Genomic DNA, 17,413 nt, shown 5'->3' with positions numbered 1-17,413 from the left:
TCTTCATAATGCTCAAGCTGCTCCACTTCTGTTTCCCATCTGACCACCATGTACACACACATTGTAGTGGCTTCAGTTGCAGGCTGGCCATGAAGCTGGCAGGCCCCTGGGTGACATTCTCCATCCCCTCTGTGTGGAATGTTGGCAAGCAGATGTCAATGGCTCACCTGTGCCATGCACAGGAGGGCAGGTCTGTGGGTGGCACGTCACTCCATAGGTCTCTATCTGTCTTCCTCCTCTGCTGTCTGCATTTGATTTGCTTTGGTTTAGTTTTGATATGTCCTAGGCATAGAACAGCTTTGGCCACCCAGCCAGGCATCAAGGTAGGATGAACAAAGGACTGCCATCTGATCTGCCCCTGACTGATATGAGAACAACACCAACAACAAGGTGTCTCTTTGCCCATTGCTGGGGTATAGTTTTTTTTTTGTATTCTTGATAATATAACCTGTGAATAATTGCCTTTTATATCTGTTTTTCTTACTTAGGGTTTTATTTTTTTTATTCTAGCCACAATGCAGTAAACTAGAGCCTCCATTTAATGGCTCGAAGTAGTGATGAGAGCACAGAGTTTCTGTAGGATTCTTTGTGGTTTTGTGTGTGTGTGTGTGTGTGTGTGTGTGTGTGTGTGTGTGTGTGTAGGAGTTCTTGTGTGAGTACCTACAGATATATGTATGTCACTGGGTTTGCATATGGAATTCCGAGGTTGATGCTGAGTATTTTCCTTCATCATCCTCTACCTTATTTTTTGAGATAAGGTTTACTAATTTGGCTAGAGTGGCTGGCCAATGAATTATAGCGATCCTCCAGTATCTGGTTTCTAACCTCTGGGGTTATAGATTCAGTCACTGTGCTCAGCTTTTACATGAGAGCAGAGGGACTAAATTCATGTTAACATGTCAGTTGCTTTACTGTCTGAGTCCCTACTATGTCAGATTCTTTATTATTAGAGAGAAACATTGCTCAGAATATGTTTTGTACATTCATTGCCTCATATTAAAGATGTATCTCCTTCTCCATTTTGCTAATTTTGAAAAAGATAAAAAATAAAATTTTATGAATACTTACTTTTAAATACTGCCTCTTTATATAATCAAAATATGGTTTTCTTCTAAAATATTAATGTTGTGAATTACATTTAAAATTTTAAACCAGAATTTCCTTTCTGTGTTAAAGAAAACCAGGTCATGATGTATTAAGCTGTTTATATACTGTTGGATATGATTTTAAAATAACTTTGTGGATTTTCTCGCTCGCATCCATGACTCAGAACATTCTCAAGAGTATAGTAGTCCTATAAAATGATTTGAGGAGTGCTGTGGCTTGCTTTATTCCTTAAACAGGTTTTGTTTTTGTTAAATTATAATTATTTCTTTTCTTGAATGGTTGATTGAAATGGCAGTGAAATTGTTTTGGTCTAGATTTTCTCCATGGGAAAAATTTGGTTTGATGGTATCCCTAGTCAGTTTGTTGCTATGCACTTTGTCCCTGACCTGACATGCATAAAGTTGCTTTGAATCTTCTTGTACAGTTCTTTTTGTAAACAGATGGTTCCCATTCTTTGGTTATATACCTATGAATAGGATCACATGTAAAAGTTGAGCATAGTGAATGAACCTGTAACCCCAGAGGTTAGAACCAGATACTGGAGGATTCCTAGAACTCTTATTATCTGATAATAAGAATCTGACATAGTAGAGGCTCAGTTGGTAAAGCAACTGACATGTAAACATGAGGAAGTGACTTCCTTTTGTTTTGATCTCTGTGATAAATCCAAAATTAGCTTTGGGATATAAGGTGGGAGAAGGTTAGGATTCATCATCATCTTCATGGAAAGAAATCTAAATAGTTCAACATCATTTCTTATGGAATGGATTGCTTTGAGAACATAACTGCAGGTCTATAAATCTTTCTCTGGCTTCTGTTTTGCTTTGTGAACAATTCATCTACTATTTATCTAGTTAGTCACACACTACCATAATTAGAGCCTTTTCATATAATTCTTGACATCAGACAGTGACTCTTTCAAGTTTGCTTTTCATTTTTTTAAAGATTTATTTAATATATATGAGAACACTGTCACTGTCTTCAGACACACCAGAAGAGGACATCAGATCCCATTGCAGATAGATGTGAGCCACCATGTGGTTGCTGGGATTGAACTCAGGACCTCTGGAAGAACATTCACTGTTCTTAACAACTGAGTCATCTCTCCAGGCCCCGGCATATATTTCTGAACCATCTCTCTAGCCCTGCTTTTCATTTTAAAAATGACTTCAAATACTCTAAGAATTTTCCATTTTTAGAAAATGTCTATAAAATTCTTGTCAATTTATGTAAAATTTTACTATTTTATTTAACATTATGGTTTTGCAAATAGCTCTATAAAATATTGTTTGATAACCCTCTCAATTTTTATTATATTTAGAGAAAATCGAGACTTTGTTAATACTAAGTCTTAGAATTCAATTTTATAAACTGTCTTTCTGTGAAACTTTATATAGTTTTCCATGTTAAGATACATTTTTGTTAAATATATTCTGTAATTATTGACTCCTCTTTACTCTCAAAATTAACATCCCTCTGTGGAAATTCACTTTTACTTGTTAATGAATGAAATACATTTTACTTTAGAAATGATTTATTTTATTTTATTCTCTCTCTCTCTCTCTCTCTCTCTCTCTCTCTCTCTCTCTCTCTGTGTATGTGTGTGTGTGTGTGTGTGTGTGTGTGTGAAAGTAGCTACCAAGTGCAGGCACCTGCGAAGATGTCATGGATGCTGGGAATTGTACAATTAGGTATTATTAGGGATCTTATTTATACATTATATTAGTGGAATTTATGTGATACAACATGTTGAGCATAATAATATATGTCTATAAATTACTTAAAGAGTAGACTATAAATGTTCTAAATCTAATAAAAATATGTAGCTGGGATAACATATGCATGATAATTAGCATGATTTATTATTTCTAAAATTTATATACATCTCTACTATCTCACTGCTGACAGCTAATAAAAGTTGAAATAATGTCGTAGGTAAAATAATTTTTAAGATAGTATTTAGGCTAAAATACATTTTGATAAGAATAAACATTAGTACAAGTGTAAGATTCATAATAATGCATAATTATGTATTAAATTCATAATAGTATATATTCATAGAGAAATACAAACAAATGTACAAATATCCTAGTAATTCTATTAGTATAGTATACAAGATCAATGTATAAAAATGAAGTATCAGAGCTGGAGAGATGGCTCACTTGTAAAAAAGAGCACATACTGCTTTTCAGAGGCCCTGATTTCATAACAAGTACAATGAGATATTTCAGTTTAGTTTTTATGTCTTCCATGATGAGTATTGATGCTGAGTATTTTTAATACATATTTATTGTCCTTACCTTTTTTGGATAAAATGTTTGCTCTGCTACTTTTCTCAAACCCATAGCCAACTTCATCCTAAGTGGAGGAAGCGTCAAATAAATCAAACCAAGAATGAAACAGGGCTGTTCATTATCTCCACTCATTTTCAATATAGTACTTGAAGCAATAGCTTGAACAATAGAGCAAGAGAAGAAAATTAAGTGGATACAAATAGGAAAAGAAGTCAAACTGTATCTATTTACAAATGACATAATGTTATACATAAGTGATCAGGAAAATTTGACCAGAGCTGAGTTATTTGTTTTGCTAGGCAGAAAACTTTGAATTTGATGAAGTCTCACCTGCATATTTATTGCTCTTGTTGCCTATATCTTTGGTATTATTTCATGAAATTATTACTAAGACTATTCAGAAAAAAATCAGTTTTCTCCTAGAATATTTCTTTTGGGGGATACATAATTCTCTATTTGCAAATTTTAAATGTCATCATTTTATTGGGTGAATTTTGGAGTGATTGGGTGAATCCAGGACTTTGCATGTGAGAGATAAATGTTCTATTATTGACCTAAGCTCCCAAATTATTAGCCAAACATTATAAAAATGCTTCTTCCTTAAGAGAAATCTTTGTTTAACCTTAGTAACCTTCCTAAGTATGGCTTTTTTGTTTGTTTGTTGTTGGATAGCTTCAAGATTTTCCCTTTGTCTTTGTTTCCCAAAGTCTATCATATATATACACCTAAACGGGTATATTGCTTACAATTCATCCAGACTGCTGACTTTGAAAATATATGTGCTTCCGTTATTTGCCTTCTTAGGGAATACTTTGTTAGAATTGGAATTAATTTACAATAACCAGAACATATTTAATGTATTCAATTTATGAGATTCATTATGTGTAGAAATGTTTTAGGTATTGTTTTTCAAATACTTTTGTTTTTGGACTTCTTCTGGCACTTTAATTGTATGTATATGATAAGTTTGTTATTGCCTTATGTATTATCAACACTAAAATCTATGTTCTTTCTTACTTCAGGTTGGATAATATGTTGATATTCTAGGTAATCCTTTCTTCTACCATTTCAAATGTGCTGTCCAGTGAAATTTAGTCAAGACATTTTCATTTTTAGTCACAAAATTTGCATCTTTTAAAAGTTCCTTATCTTGTTACAATTTCCTAGTTGCTCATTTATTGCAAGTACATTTTCCTTATTTTATTAATGTGGTAATGACCAATCATTTAAAAGCCTTCCTGATGATTTAATCATTTGTTTTAATAAAAATTAGCCTGTGTTGAGTGTATTTTCCCTTGAGTATTGATAATATTTTCATATTCTGTTTTCTTATAAATCTGTAACTCATCCTCAACATTGTGAATGACGTAGTATATTTGATTTCTTTATTCTTTTTTATTTCTGTGTAGGGTATTGATTTTTGTTTGTTTCAGTACATAGTGAAGTAGCTTAATCTTTTCAGGTTTATTTACATTTTTGGACTCTGTTCCCATATATATATATATATATATATATATATATATATATATATATTTCACAAGTTTTACCAGATTTGGCCAGCTTATGTCATTTTTTGTGTGTCTGTTTATCTATCTATCTATCTATCTATCTATCTATCTATCTATCTATCCATCTATCTATCTATCGATCGATTTTGGTTTTCTCGCATTACTTACAAATTGAGGTTATTCACACTGAATTTTTGTCTTTTGATTCTTCAAGTCCCATAGACTGTGAAAAATTGTGTGGGGGATTGTGTACTTGTATTCTTAACTTCCTATCCACAGAGTTGTACATGGTAGGTACATTTGACAAATGCTATGAATTAAGCTTTTATTTATATTTTCCCTTACAATTCAATTGCTAAACATGTAGCAGATGTAATAGTGATTCTAGTTTCTCTGGAGTTTTATTTACTGCTTTAGCCTGGGGGCTGCCATCAGGCAAAACTTTCTTCCATGTGTCAGCTTTCACTTTCTTTATACTTGCTTGATATTTATTATGTTCTTTGTGACATATAACATGGTTTGTCGGCAAGATAGTGTACTTTCTGCTTCTTTTTGCTCTCTATTAGTTTAATTTCTTTCTCTTTTTTGGTGAGCTCATCGTTTTAGTGTTTGTATACTAAAAATGACAAGTATCTCATGCTTTAACGTATATGTGCCATTTGGATTAAAAAAATATAGGTCATAAAAATAGAAGGAGTATCTGAGATGAAAAATAGCATCAGTGATGGAAAGACCGGACAGAGTAATGACAGATGAATACATTAATATACTGGTGGTGTACATTTATGAAAGTATCACAGAGAAAGAAGCCTATTATTTTTCACAATGAAGATAGGTTAATAGAATTTTATGGGATAGAGAAGAATATTTGTTTTGAGCTTATTTTCAGCTAAATGATTTGTATTAAGATATCTTTACAAAAATATTATCTAATTTGTTTGTTTGTTCAGTATCTTGGACAAAAATGAAAAGTTAGTGATGAGATCATCTTGGATTTAGTGTGAATGTAAGGGAAAGAGTGGTAAATTTGCACACACAAAAGGCACAGGTAGTGACTGGAGTGATGTTTCTGTGTGACAAGGAATGTCAAGATCCAACAGAAGCTAGGAGAGGCAAAGTGGAATTCCCCCCCAAGAGCCTGTAGAGTGGGTCTATTAACATCCCAATTAGGCTTCTGGCCTTTAGAATAGTGGCAGAATAAATTACTGTTGCTTTATACTATTGAAAAGATGACCATTTGCTATGAAAGTTCTAGAAAACTAATAGCTCATCCTCATAAAGTTATGTGTTTTTTCTTAAATTGGGTTACTAACCCACTGCATCCGGTGGACATTTATGCAAACAAGTCTACATATAGAAAATAAGAAGGCACTTGCATAAGTGTTTTCTTGGAAGGCAAACATGCTAACCCTGGGGTCAGCAGTCTAGATGTTGGTCTTAAGCCTATCACTGATGCACCATGATCTTGTGTGTATTTTTTTCTTTCAGTCATTTTGTTTTTGTATAATGTTCCTTCAGCTCCACAATTCCGAGCTATGTGTCTATCCTTCTCCACACAATCAATCTACAGATGATAGTTTAACAAAAATGTATAGTTGTGCTCTATGTATTTTGGTGGCTAGAGGTAGAGATTATTAGGAATTAATACAAAGACAATAGCACTATAGTTTAAATAAAAATGGAGCACTATGAAATTCTTTAAATTCCTACTGTTTCAGTTAATGTTTCAATATTGAGGATTAACGGATTTTCAGTCAGATGTCCTTTGTTTCTCTGACTGAATAGGCCAGAAATTACAGTATGAAGGTTTGATTTTAAAAGCTTTTAGAGGGCTAGAGAGATGGTTCAATGGTTAAGTACTTGTTGCTCTTGCAGAGAGCTGAGGTTTGATTCTCAGCCACACAGAACAGGTCACAAACGTCTATAATTCTAGTTCGAGGGGATCTGCCACCCTCTCTGGTCTCTCTTGGCACTAGGCACAATCATACATGCAGATAAAACAACCATACACTTAAAATTTAAAAGAAATGCCTAATCATTCTGAATAAAAAGAGAGAGTGATTTTTGATAGCAGTAATTATTTACACTCATTCACACATTCATGTTGCTTCTGAAATATATAAATAAAAATAAAATAAAAACAAAACAACAAAAACAAAATAAAAGACCAAAAAAAAAATTCCCCCCAAAACCAAACCAAACCAAAAAACCAAAAACCCAACAGTGGAATGGAAGTAGTTTTTATGTCTTAGATTGCTAGATACATCAGGGTCTTTTAAAACAATATATGTCATCACCTCTCAATTAGTTGTTGATGATTCTGAAGAAATGACTTACACACACAGGGCAATAATTATTTTCAAAGTCATCCTCCACCCCTAAGTTCCTTTCCGTCTCTTTCCACTCTGTTACATTGCTGGGTTACTTTACTCAGACTGTTTTTTTCTACTTTGCTTTATATTTTGGATCAGTCAATTTTTTTTTCTTGAGCCTGAATACTTTCTCTAGCACTATGTACCTGCTCTTGCCCTGGACTCCCTTGAAGAATGCCTGAGCTGACAGTTTTGAATTGGATCCACACTTCTACTTTACTGGGGTGGGGATCAGTATGGCTGAACTGTTTCTTCTTAGTGGAGTGTGAATGACAACTTTTTTGATGTACAGTTTTTAGGAGCTCATTATTATCCTTGGAGATGGAACGCGAGCAGACAAGATTGTCAAACCTTTATTTGGAGCCTGGGTTAGAAGGCACGCCCATAGAGATGGAAGGGAGAAAAGAGAAAAAAGGAGGAAGCTCACACTTTGGTCCTGAAGAGGGAAGTAAGCATCTCACAGCGGCTTGGTAATCCATACTTCCTTTATCTTCTATTTGCTCTTAGCCTTTTGCTCCTTTTTTCTCCCCTTTGCTTGCCCTGCTCCTCCCCTTCTCTCTGAGCTTCTCTAGATTTCTCTGCTGGAAACCTCAAAGAATAAAATACTACTTTAGTCTTTCGTAAAACAACCACAGATTTAAAGCCTTTGCAGCTCTGTATTCAGAACCCCAGCTTAGCCGCGTGCTCAGCACTAGGCAGTGGTAAAGCCAGGGAAGGGGTTGGGGGGGGGGGAGGAGGGGAGGAAGGTTGGGAGGGAGGGAAGGAAAGAGGGAGGGGGGTGAGGGAGGTAGGGACGAAGGTAGGGGGAGGGAGAGAGGGAGAGAAAGGGAGGGAGGGAGGAGAGAGAGAGAGAGAGAGAGAGAGAGAGAGAGAGAGAGAGAGAGAGAGAGAGAAAGGGAGGAAGCGAGGGAGGAAGAGAAGAGGGGAAGAGCGTGAGCGCGCGCTAGCTAGCTAGCAAAGCAGAGAGAAAGACTGAGATAGGGACTAGGAGAGACATCTAGAGAAAGAAAAGAAGCCACGCTCTATCAGGGCTTAGCCTCCAACTTGTTTCAGTTCATTCATCCTTTTCTCCTCTCTGCTTCGGGGAAGTGACTGTGGCACTCGGTAAGAGACAGAGATGTTCCTTCTTCCCCCTCCCCCCAATCTCAGGTCTCCTTTCCAGATAGCATCTCTTTCCCCCTTAAGGAGAGTCTCCTTGGGTTGGTCGGGAGGCGAGACAAGCTCTGCAGCTGTGATGCTATCGTGGGTTCCCCAGTGGGGCTGGTGGAAGCCCAGAGGCGGCATCTGGGCTGGGAGGCGCTGGGGTAAAACCTGGTTTGAAGAAGGGGGGTTGCGATGTGGTGGTGTATGCGCGATTTGCTTCATTGTCAGTGGATTGTTGTGTTCCTCTTTGGAAGCAGGTCAGCACTGACCTTGCAAATTGCTTGGGGGGCCCCGACAGCTGCTGCAGAAAGCTACAGTGTGGCCCCTAGCCAGAGCAGACAGCACTGTCATGACCCCTCAGAAAGCCCTAGGCACCGAGGATGGGGTAATGGCTGGAGCTCCCTCCTTTAACTCTTTCTCTGCAGCTGTGTCTGGCTGCTGGAAATCAGAAGGAAGGAGGAGACTGTGCAGCCCCCTTCCCTCTCCCTATTGCAGTCCCCAGATGCAAGTGAGTAGAAAGTTGTAAATAACTGCTTCCTTTCAAGCAGGTGGAGCCCTTCCCCCTTCATTTGAGAGGCTCACAGTGGGGTTGAGCCCCAGTTCTACAAACTTGGTAGGCTTTTATTGCTTCAGTGAGGGAAGACCCCAGTGCCTGCCCACCTCCCTAATCCCAGGTAGAGCTATGCTGATAGCCTTGACCAAGAATTCAGATTTTGCATATCCCCTACAGATGGGCATCTTCTTAGGTCCAGAAGTGTCCTTGGGAGGAGGATGGAAACACCTGATGGTTTGTGAAGATCTTTCTTCCCAGTAGGCTGCCCCCCTGCCTGCGGCTGTGGGAGAGGTTGCTGGGTAGGAGAGGAGAGGGTGGGGAGCTAAGATTTCCTTTATGAATGGTATGGATTATTAAGGGTTGTTTCCTCCACTTTGGTTGATTTGAAGCTATGAGAGGACTTAGCTGAAACTATTGTATTATCCCTAAACTTGTAAGAAACAGGATCTAGTTACTAGATAGAGGCCTCTCTCTGGAGTTAGTGACACTGTCATGGACCTGGTAATTATTTTTTGAACAAACTGTACCAATCACTAACATTTGAGTGTTTAATGTGTTTTGATCTGGGCTGAGGGTTCAATGTGTCATTATCTGTGGTTGACTGATGAGGAAACTGAGATACAGCAAGGTTAAAAGCTTGTTAAATGACAGAGCACAGCCACTTTCATTGGGAAATGAAAGCACAGGCCCCTGGATCACCAGTGACTCCCTGCTGGCAAGTGCAGAAGCAGCAGGAATGGCAGCTCATGGCTTTGGGGAGCAACCATTGACCTTGTGTAGAGCAATAGGAACTGGGAGTGATGTGGGACTCAGGCTTTATCAAGGACCCTAGAAGACTGCTCTTGGCCAACTGACTTTCTGTTTTGGAAAGGGTGCCTAGAAAAACTTTTACTTTTTCATGGTCACAGCTGAAACCAATTTGTGTCTACCTTCAGACTATCTTTTAGAAATAGGTCTTGCTGTTACTTTCTGAGAGCTTGGCTAAACATTTGTGAATTGTAGAACATTCCAACTAGAAGGCTTCCTGAAAGCCATTAAACTGATTTGTACCTAGTGCTTGAGTTTGTCCTCAGCACCCCATTTGTTGACTGCTGTCTATTTAAATTCCCCACAGTGATAGAGAACTCATTATGTGGTTCTTCATAGTTTTTGAACAACTACGTCAGAAATTTTAGAAAAAAATTATTGTTCATTGGCTCTTTGGAAATGTCTGGAAGAAACTTGCTAATTTTAAATAATTCTTCTTCACCTAGTTGAAGATGGTGGTCATGTCTTTTCCTCAAATAGTGGGTCTAATGAGACTATACAAATTAAAGAATCAGGGTTGACTTCTGGAAACTAGACTTTTTATTCATGTGCATAATAGCCAATTTGTTTGTCAGCTTCAGACTCACATTCCAGAGCTTTCTCAAGAAATGCTGATAGTATAAGGTCTGATCTTTGGAAGAACTAGCTCACTGCTGTTGTCTGGACTGCTGAAAACAAAGTTCTCTTTTGTATTTCTAAACACCATGGGCCCTTTGGGGCTAGTCATTCTAAAACAGCCAAAGGTCAACATAATAGCTAGACAAAAGATATGGAGAATAGGTCAAGATTAAGAGAAATATTAGTAAGGAGATAGTTGGATTAGTGGTGACTTCAAGACCATACGTGATTTGGAGGCTAGAAGAAAAACTGTTAGAATGTCACCAAAGGGATCCAGTATGACCAGAAAGAAAAGGAATAAATCATGCCAGGGCAGAGCACTGTTCATGAACTTGGGTTCTACTCCTGCCTCTGGTGATTTGCCAGTTCTCTTAGACACATGACTTCCCCTTCAAGACTCTTAGTTTTTCCATTTACAAAATAATTTGGTGCAGTATAGCCCTCAGGGAATTTCACATTTGAAAGGTCTTGGTCTGAAGTTTATAAAGTTTCAGTGGTGTAAAGGTTTCCAGAAGCCATCCAGGGGCAGTGCTTCTCAGACTTTAATATACAGTAATGTAAAGTGATGTCCAGTGGGATAATTCTATAATGCTAATTCTAATCTGTGATTTTAGAGTGGGGCTGGAATAGTTAAATACACAGCCTGGTGATCCTTAGACTGTTTCACTGATCACAGTCGAAGTAGCAAAGTTCTAGCGTGGTGTTCATTAAATTTAATTTAGGTATTTATTTTCACTATCAGTGAATTTGGTTATGTAGTTAGGCACTATGAAGAGGATAATAAAGGTGAACAAAAGAGACATGTTCTCTGCTTGCTTGAGGTTTGTCATTAATGGGGAAGAGGCTGGTGATCAGATATTCACACAACCATTTTAGTTAGAGGTGAACACTGTGAAGCCTAAGTATGGGGAGAATATCTAGTAGAGAACTTGGGGTTTAAGCAAAGCTTGGGGACATAGCAAACTCATTATTTCCATAAGGAGGAGATATTGAAGATACATAGAAAAGCATAGGAATTAGGATAGAAGTGGTGTAGCAGTTTTGTCTATGGACCGAGAAGGGGGTAAGGATGGAGAAGGGGAGAGAGGAAGAGAGGGTAAGAGGGAAAGTATATATTGACACCTGAGAGGAGACATACATGGTCTTTTGAAGGAATTTTAATCTTTGGATTAAATATTTGGCCTGAGAAAAGGGTTTTTAAGTAGGGTAATTGACATAGTCTAAGCTGGCTCCATTTGATATAGGCTTACTATGTGTTTAAAATAGTCCAAAGAAAATATGGGAGACACAGTATGGGTTAGACTAGTCTCTGTGGTCTGAGATGACAGTAAAATAGGAAGGGAAGAAATATGCAAGCAATGCATGTAGTAGGAATGTAAGATCCAAAGCCATTAGAGATGCAAAGGGCTTCAAAGGGAACACAGACAACTCCTGGAAGTGGATTTTTAAATTGTGCATTTAAGATTAGACAGACTTTAGACAATAGTGCTTGGGGATGGCCACTTGTATATGATGAAATAACATATGTATAAGAAATGTTTGGCAAATAGGTGGGGATCTTGACTATAAGCAATTGAAGGCCAGCTTGGAAAAAAAGATTTATATGCAAAAGAGATAGCATAGCTCTCACTAATTGTGAGCAATCTGATCTGGACAGGCTGAGTGGTTTGATTTGTTGGAATTCACACAGATAGTAATGCTATTGCTGAATCTCAGACGAGCTGCTGAGTGTAGCTGAAATGTGGGCTTGGAGCTCAGCAAAGAAGCCATGTGGAGACACTAGTGTCTCTCAAGTTTTGAAATAAGAAAAGAGATACAACTGTGGTATTTTGGTGAATATATTTAGGTTATAAGAGAAGGAGACAAACCCATTTAAATGCTAGCAAAGAGGTTTAGATGGGGAGGAGAATGTACTGTTCTAAGAGGAAAGATGTGATCAGTATTGCATTTTACAGGAGAGTTGAGTACCAACAAACAGTACTCAATTTTGTGTCGAGTCCTTCTCACCCTGAAGCTCACAGTGCTTACTAACATTGAAGTTGGATGATACATAACCATTTTGTAGATATCTTGCAGGTGCTAATACTGCAATAGCAGGGAAAAAGAATGATCCCCTCCAGGCTTAGGTCCACAGGAGTGTAATCTTACTTTAAAATCAGATGATATGAATTAACTTAACTTATACTCTCATTGCACCAGGACCCTTTTCAGATCCCAGACTTTGTACGGTCAACAATTTATAGTAAAAGGCACCTGACAAAGAAAACATTTTTTTTTGCGAATAATCATATACTAAAAAAAAAAAACTCTCCCTATATGGATTGTGATAGCTTAATTTTATAATTTATTCTTGAATTGGACACTGACTTAGTTTTTTATGACTTGTGTGAGCCTCAATTTTGATAGTTGTGGGATGGGGGGTGGAGGTTGGACTAGACCTAGCTATGAGGTTCTATAGTGCTTTATAGAATAATATGTTCTAACCACTTGTGCATATGTTTCAAGTTTAGCCACTTACTGAACTAACAATGAACATTTTGACAGAGTGCTTTGAGGCTTTGCAAGACACCATAGGGGAGGACTCTTTGTTGTTGTATTCTCCAGATGTTTGAAATTGTGACTGTCCTGAGAGCTAAAGGAACTTTCTCTTAAGATCTGGAGTAAAGCTGCTATTAGGTGCTATTTCCATTATGGGCATTTTGAAAGCTGTGAAAGACACTGAGTAAAATGGCACAGGTCACTGTGAAGCAGAAGAGGTGGTTATCTTGTATGCTGAAATGCAATGGTTCAGGCATGCTCTTCCTAGGGGTAAATGCTGTGTAGTAATAGAAAAACATTTTTTTATACTTGAAACATGATTTAAAAGGTATTGATATCTATACACAGTATGTCTCCCCAGTATCCATAGAAGGAAGAATAAAAATCACCAGGCTGCGTATTTAGAGGGTTGATTTTCAGTTTGGAAATGCTTTCTTGAAAGAAATGAGTATTATATAGATTCTTGTGAAGGGAAGGGAGGTGCTTGCAGACAGAATTATGCAAGTGACCATAACAGTCATCACTCAGTGTATATGTTCACCTGCTTTCAGTGTGAATGTTTCTAGGACAGGCTGTTTACTACTATCTGATGAGTTAATCAGTACCTGATGTTGTTATGCAGATGTTATTGTCTTCAAGTTATTCTTCATTTTGGTCTGAAACACATTTTAACATCTAACCTATTGGCATTGCTCCATGGATTTCCATTCCTCTCCTATAACAGCCATTTACACCTTGAAAGACCAGTTAGTCTTTTTTGTACCTTTCCTTTGCTCTGTATAGCCTCAGTCTTGCAGGCCCTATGGTATACATTTTTGAATATCTTCTCTATCAGGTTCTTCACTTTCAGAATAACTTTAAAAATGTACTTTTGTTGATTATTTGAGGCTTTAATATAACACATTTTGACCATATCCATCCCAATTTTTCCTATATCAAACCTCTCTACTCTCATCTCTCTATCCTTTCAAGTTTGAGTTTATTTTTTTTTCATTCTCACCAAAAAGTTTGGTTTGGGTTGGCCTACTACTTGGGACTGAAGCCTGCCCAGATATGTGGTTGCTCTACCTGGGTACTGACATTAGAGAAAGCTGACTGCCTGTCAGCTATGACTCCCTATGTACAACTGTCCTGTGTGTCCAGAAAACCATTTTCCTAATGTTGTCCACATAGGTCATATGGCTAGTAGATTAGCATGATTGTCGAATGGGTGATGGCTAATCCTGAACTTATTCCCTTATGCAGTATTTCCCAGAACTTTAATTTTAAAAGTCTACTTTCAGTCTACTTCAAGACTGCAATATATACCTTTATTTTTTCATGATATAAAAACCAAATAACCTCATTATAGAAAAATTAGAAATTGTGTCTATGTGGTTAGGACAAAACGGCAACCAACAGATTGGGAAAAGATCTTTACCAATCCTACAACAGATAGAGGCCTTATTTCCAAAATATACAAAGAACTCAAGAAGTTAGACCGCAGGGAAACAAATAACCCTATTAAAAAATGGGGTTCAGAGCTAAACAAAGAATTCACAGCTGAGGAATGCCGAATGGCTGAGAAACACCTAAAGAAATGTTCAACATCTTTAGTCATAAGGGAAATGCAAATCAAAACACCCCTGAGATTTCACCTCACACCAGTGAGAATGGCTAAGATCAAAAACTCAGGTGACAGCAGATGCTGGCGAGGATGTGGAGAAAGAGGAACACTCCTCCATTGTTGGTGGGATTGCAGACTGGTACAACCATTCTGGAAATCAGTCTGGAGGTTCCTCAGAAAATTGGACATTGAACTGCCTGATGATCCAGCTATACCTCTCTTGGGCATATACCCAAAAGATGCCTCAACATATAAAAGAGACACGTGCTCCACTATGTTCATCGCAGCCTTATTTATAATAGCCAGAAGCTGGAAAGAACCCAGATGCCCTTCAACAGAGGAATGGATACAGAAAATGTGGTACATCTACACAATGGAATATTACTCAGCTATCAAAAACAACGAGTTTATGAAATTCGTAGGCAAATGGTTGGAACTGGAAAATATCATCCTGAGTGAGCTAACCCAATCACAGAAAGACATACATGGTATGCACTCATTGATAAGTGGCTATTAGCCCAAATGCTTGAATTACCCTAGATCCCTAGAACAAACGAAACTCAAGACGGATGATCAAAATGTGAATGCTTCACTCCTTCTTTAAATGAGGAAAAAGAATACCCTTGGCAAGGAAGGGAGAGGCAAAGATTAAAACAGAGACTGAAGGAACACCCATTCAGAGCCTGCCCCACATGTGGCCCATACATATACAGCCACCCAATTAGACAAGATGGATGAAGCAAAGAAGTGCAGACCGACAGGAGCCGGATGTAGATCGCTCCTGAGAGACACAGCCAGAATACAGCAAATATAGAGGCGAATGCCAGCAGCAAACCACTGAACTGAGAATAGGTCCCCTATTGAAGGAATCAGAGAAAGAACTGGAAGAGCTTGAAGGGGCTCGAGACCCCATATGTACAACAATGCCAAGCAACCAGAGCTTCCAGGGACTAAGCCACTACCTAAAGACTATACATGGACTGACCCTGGACTCTGACCCCATAGGTAGCAATGAATATCCTAGTAAGAGCACCAGTGGAAGGGGAAGCCCTGGGTCCTGCTAAGACTGAACCCACAGTGAACTAGTCTATGGGGGGAGGGCGGCAATGGGGGGAGGGTTGGGAGGGGAACACCCATAAGGAAGGGGAGGGGGGAGGGGGATGTTTGCCCGGAAACCGGGAAAGGGAATAACACTCGAAATGTATATAAGAAATACTCAAGTTAATAAAAAAAAAAAGATTATATTAAAATAAAATTTAAAAATTAAAAAAAAAAAAAGAAATTGTGTCTAAGATAAAACTCCTGAAAGAACTTGCAATGCTTCCTTCCAGATGTGTTTCTGTGTTTACAAGACCATTAGTGTTGTGTGTGTGCGCGCATGAGCATATGTGTGTGTTTGTGTGTGTCATAACTATTTTTCATTAATACTACATTCTGAGACTTTTCACTTCATTAAGCAGCTTTCAAGAATTTTTAACAGCTGCATAATTTTATGGCATCATTATCTGACAGCCCAATATTGACTGTTGAAATTGTTTTCAATTGTGAGTAGCTCTGCATTTATCTTATGCATATTATACATCATTGTTCTTTGAACTTTACCTCTTTAAGGGCTCCACTCAAATGCTACTGCACTGAAGTCCTCTATAATAATCTTAGGGAAAACAAAACAAAACAAAAGAAAAAACCAAACAAACTGCAAAGTAATCTCCTGCAATCTGTACCCTGTTCTTCTCTTTTCTTTGATTTGCATCAACACCCAACTAGATTCCATAGTAGACCTTTACCTTAGAAAGTATGGAGAGGATTTCCCTCTATATTGCTCATTATTATATCCTTTAATATCTACTAATTTTATATAATAATTTTTAAAATGAATTATTGAAATGAGTGAAGAGGCATTGGTGGGCCTATGGGTGCTAACTTTTAAAATCACTTGATGTGCTGTATAAGATGGGCAGTGTCTGCTCATGCAGCTGCACCATATATATTTTTGCTAACCTGACAGGCAAAATAGTTGCTTTAATGATTATTCTTAAAATAGTGTATGTGAATACCTCTTATATTTCTTTGTTTCCTTTTTGTGTATGTTGTTCCTGTTGAGAATTTAAATGATTTTTATTTATTTTATTGTATTTAGTAGACATTAGGCCATTTTCACCACTATGAAAATATTTTTGCCTGTTTTCATTTTAAAAGAACTTTTACATACAGCAATCTTAATTTGTACATGATTATATCCATCGCTTGATTTGTAATTTCTTCTCATGAATTATGTTGCAGCTCTTCATTGAAAATTTAATAAGTGTTGAATAGATTTTGTTTAGTTTTCATTGCTTCTGCTTAATCCCTCAGAAATTTATGTTGCAGTATGGCGTGAGGTAATTTTCTAAATTGTTTTCCCTTCAGTTGTTTCACAGCAGCAAATATTGAATAATTCATTCTTTCCCACTGTTGCGTAATATATCTAAATTGTTATATATAGTATGTTCTTTGGGGGAATTTATCTACTCTCCATTTCTGTGGTCTGTCTCTTTTTGTCCTAGTTATAAAGTTCAAATATTACTAAAATATCATTTAAACTTTGAAGCTTTTAAATAATTCTGATCACCTCAGCTTTTCTACTTATTATAACCATACGATCACTGAGTCCCAATGTGTTTACTTGAGTATATAAAAGACTCATACCTTTAACTTTGCAGAGGAGAACCCTCTACTATTGTTGCACTTAGCTGAGTATGGCTTGTCTACAGAGAATTTGATATTAATTATTTAACTTCTATTTCTCACTTTGTTCAAATTTGTTATGAAGTCATGGCTGAGAAGTTTATCTTTGTATTTGAAAATCAAACATGTTAGCATTTTAA

At 37.3% G+C, this 17,413-nt stretch overlaps 1 protein-coding gene and 1 non-coding gene across 3 annotated transcripts in view; one reads left to right on the top strand and one right to left on the bottom strand.

The window, feature by feature from the left end:
- Positions 1-273: 273 nt before the first annotated feature.
- Positions 274-416, bottom strand: LOC120099470 (small nucleolar RNA SNORA48). The gene has a single exon (XR_005498643.1). It is a non-coding gene; the product is annotated as a small nucleolar RNA SNORA48 (small nucleolar RNA).
- Positions 417-7,557: 7,141 nt separating this feature from the next.
- Positions 7,558-17,413, top strand: part of Gabra3 (gamma-aminobutyric acid type A receptor subunit alpha 3) — a 241,892-nt gene continuing 232,036 nt past the window's right edge. The window contains exon 1 of one of the 2 annotated variants that reach the window (NM_017069.3): positions 7,558-7,751. The gene's annotated coding sequence lies outside the window, so the exon portion shown is untranslated. Of the gene's footprint in view, positions 7,752-8,151; positions 8,386-17,413 lie in introns of those variants that run through there. The other variant, XM_017601916.3, reaches the window with a different exon arrangement.

Source organism: Rattus norvegicus, chromosome X, assembly GCF_036323735.1.
Source record: "Rattus norvegicus strain BN/NHsdMcwi chromosome X, GRCr8, whole genome shotgun sequence".
NCBI classification, from domain to species: Eukaryota; Metazoa; Chordata; class Mammalia; order Rodentia; family Muridae; genus Rattus; species Rattus norvegicus.
The sequence above is the reverse complement of the archived record's forward strand: the minus strand, read 5'-3'. Positions and strand labels throughout refer to the sequence as shown.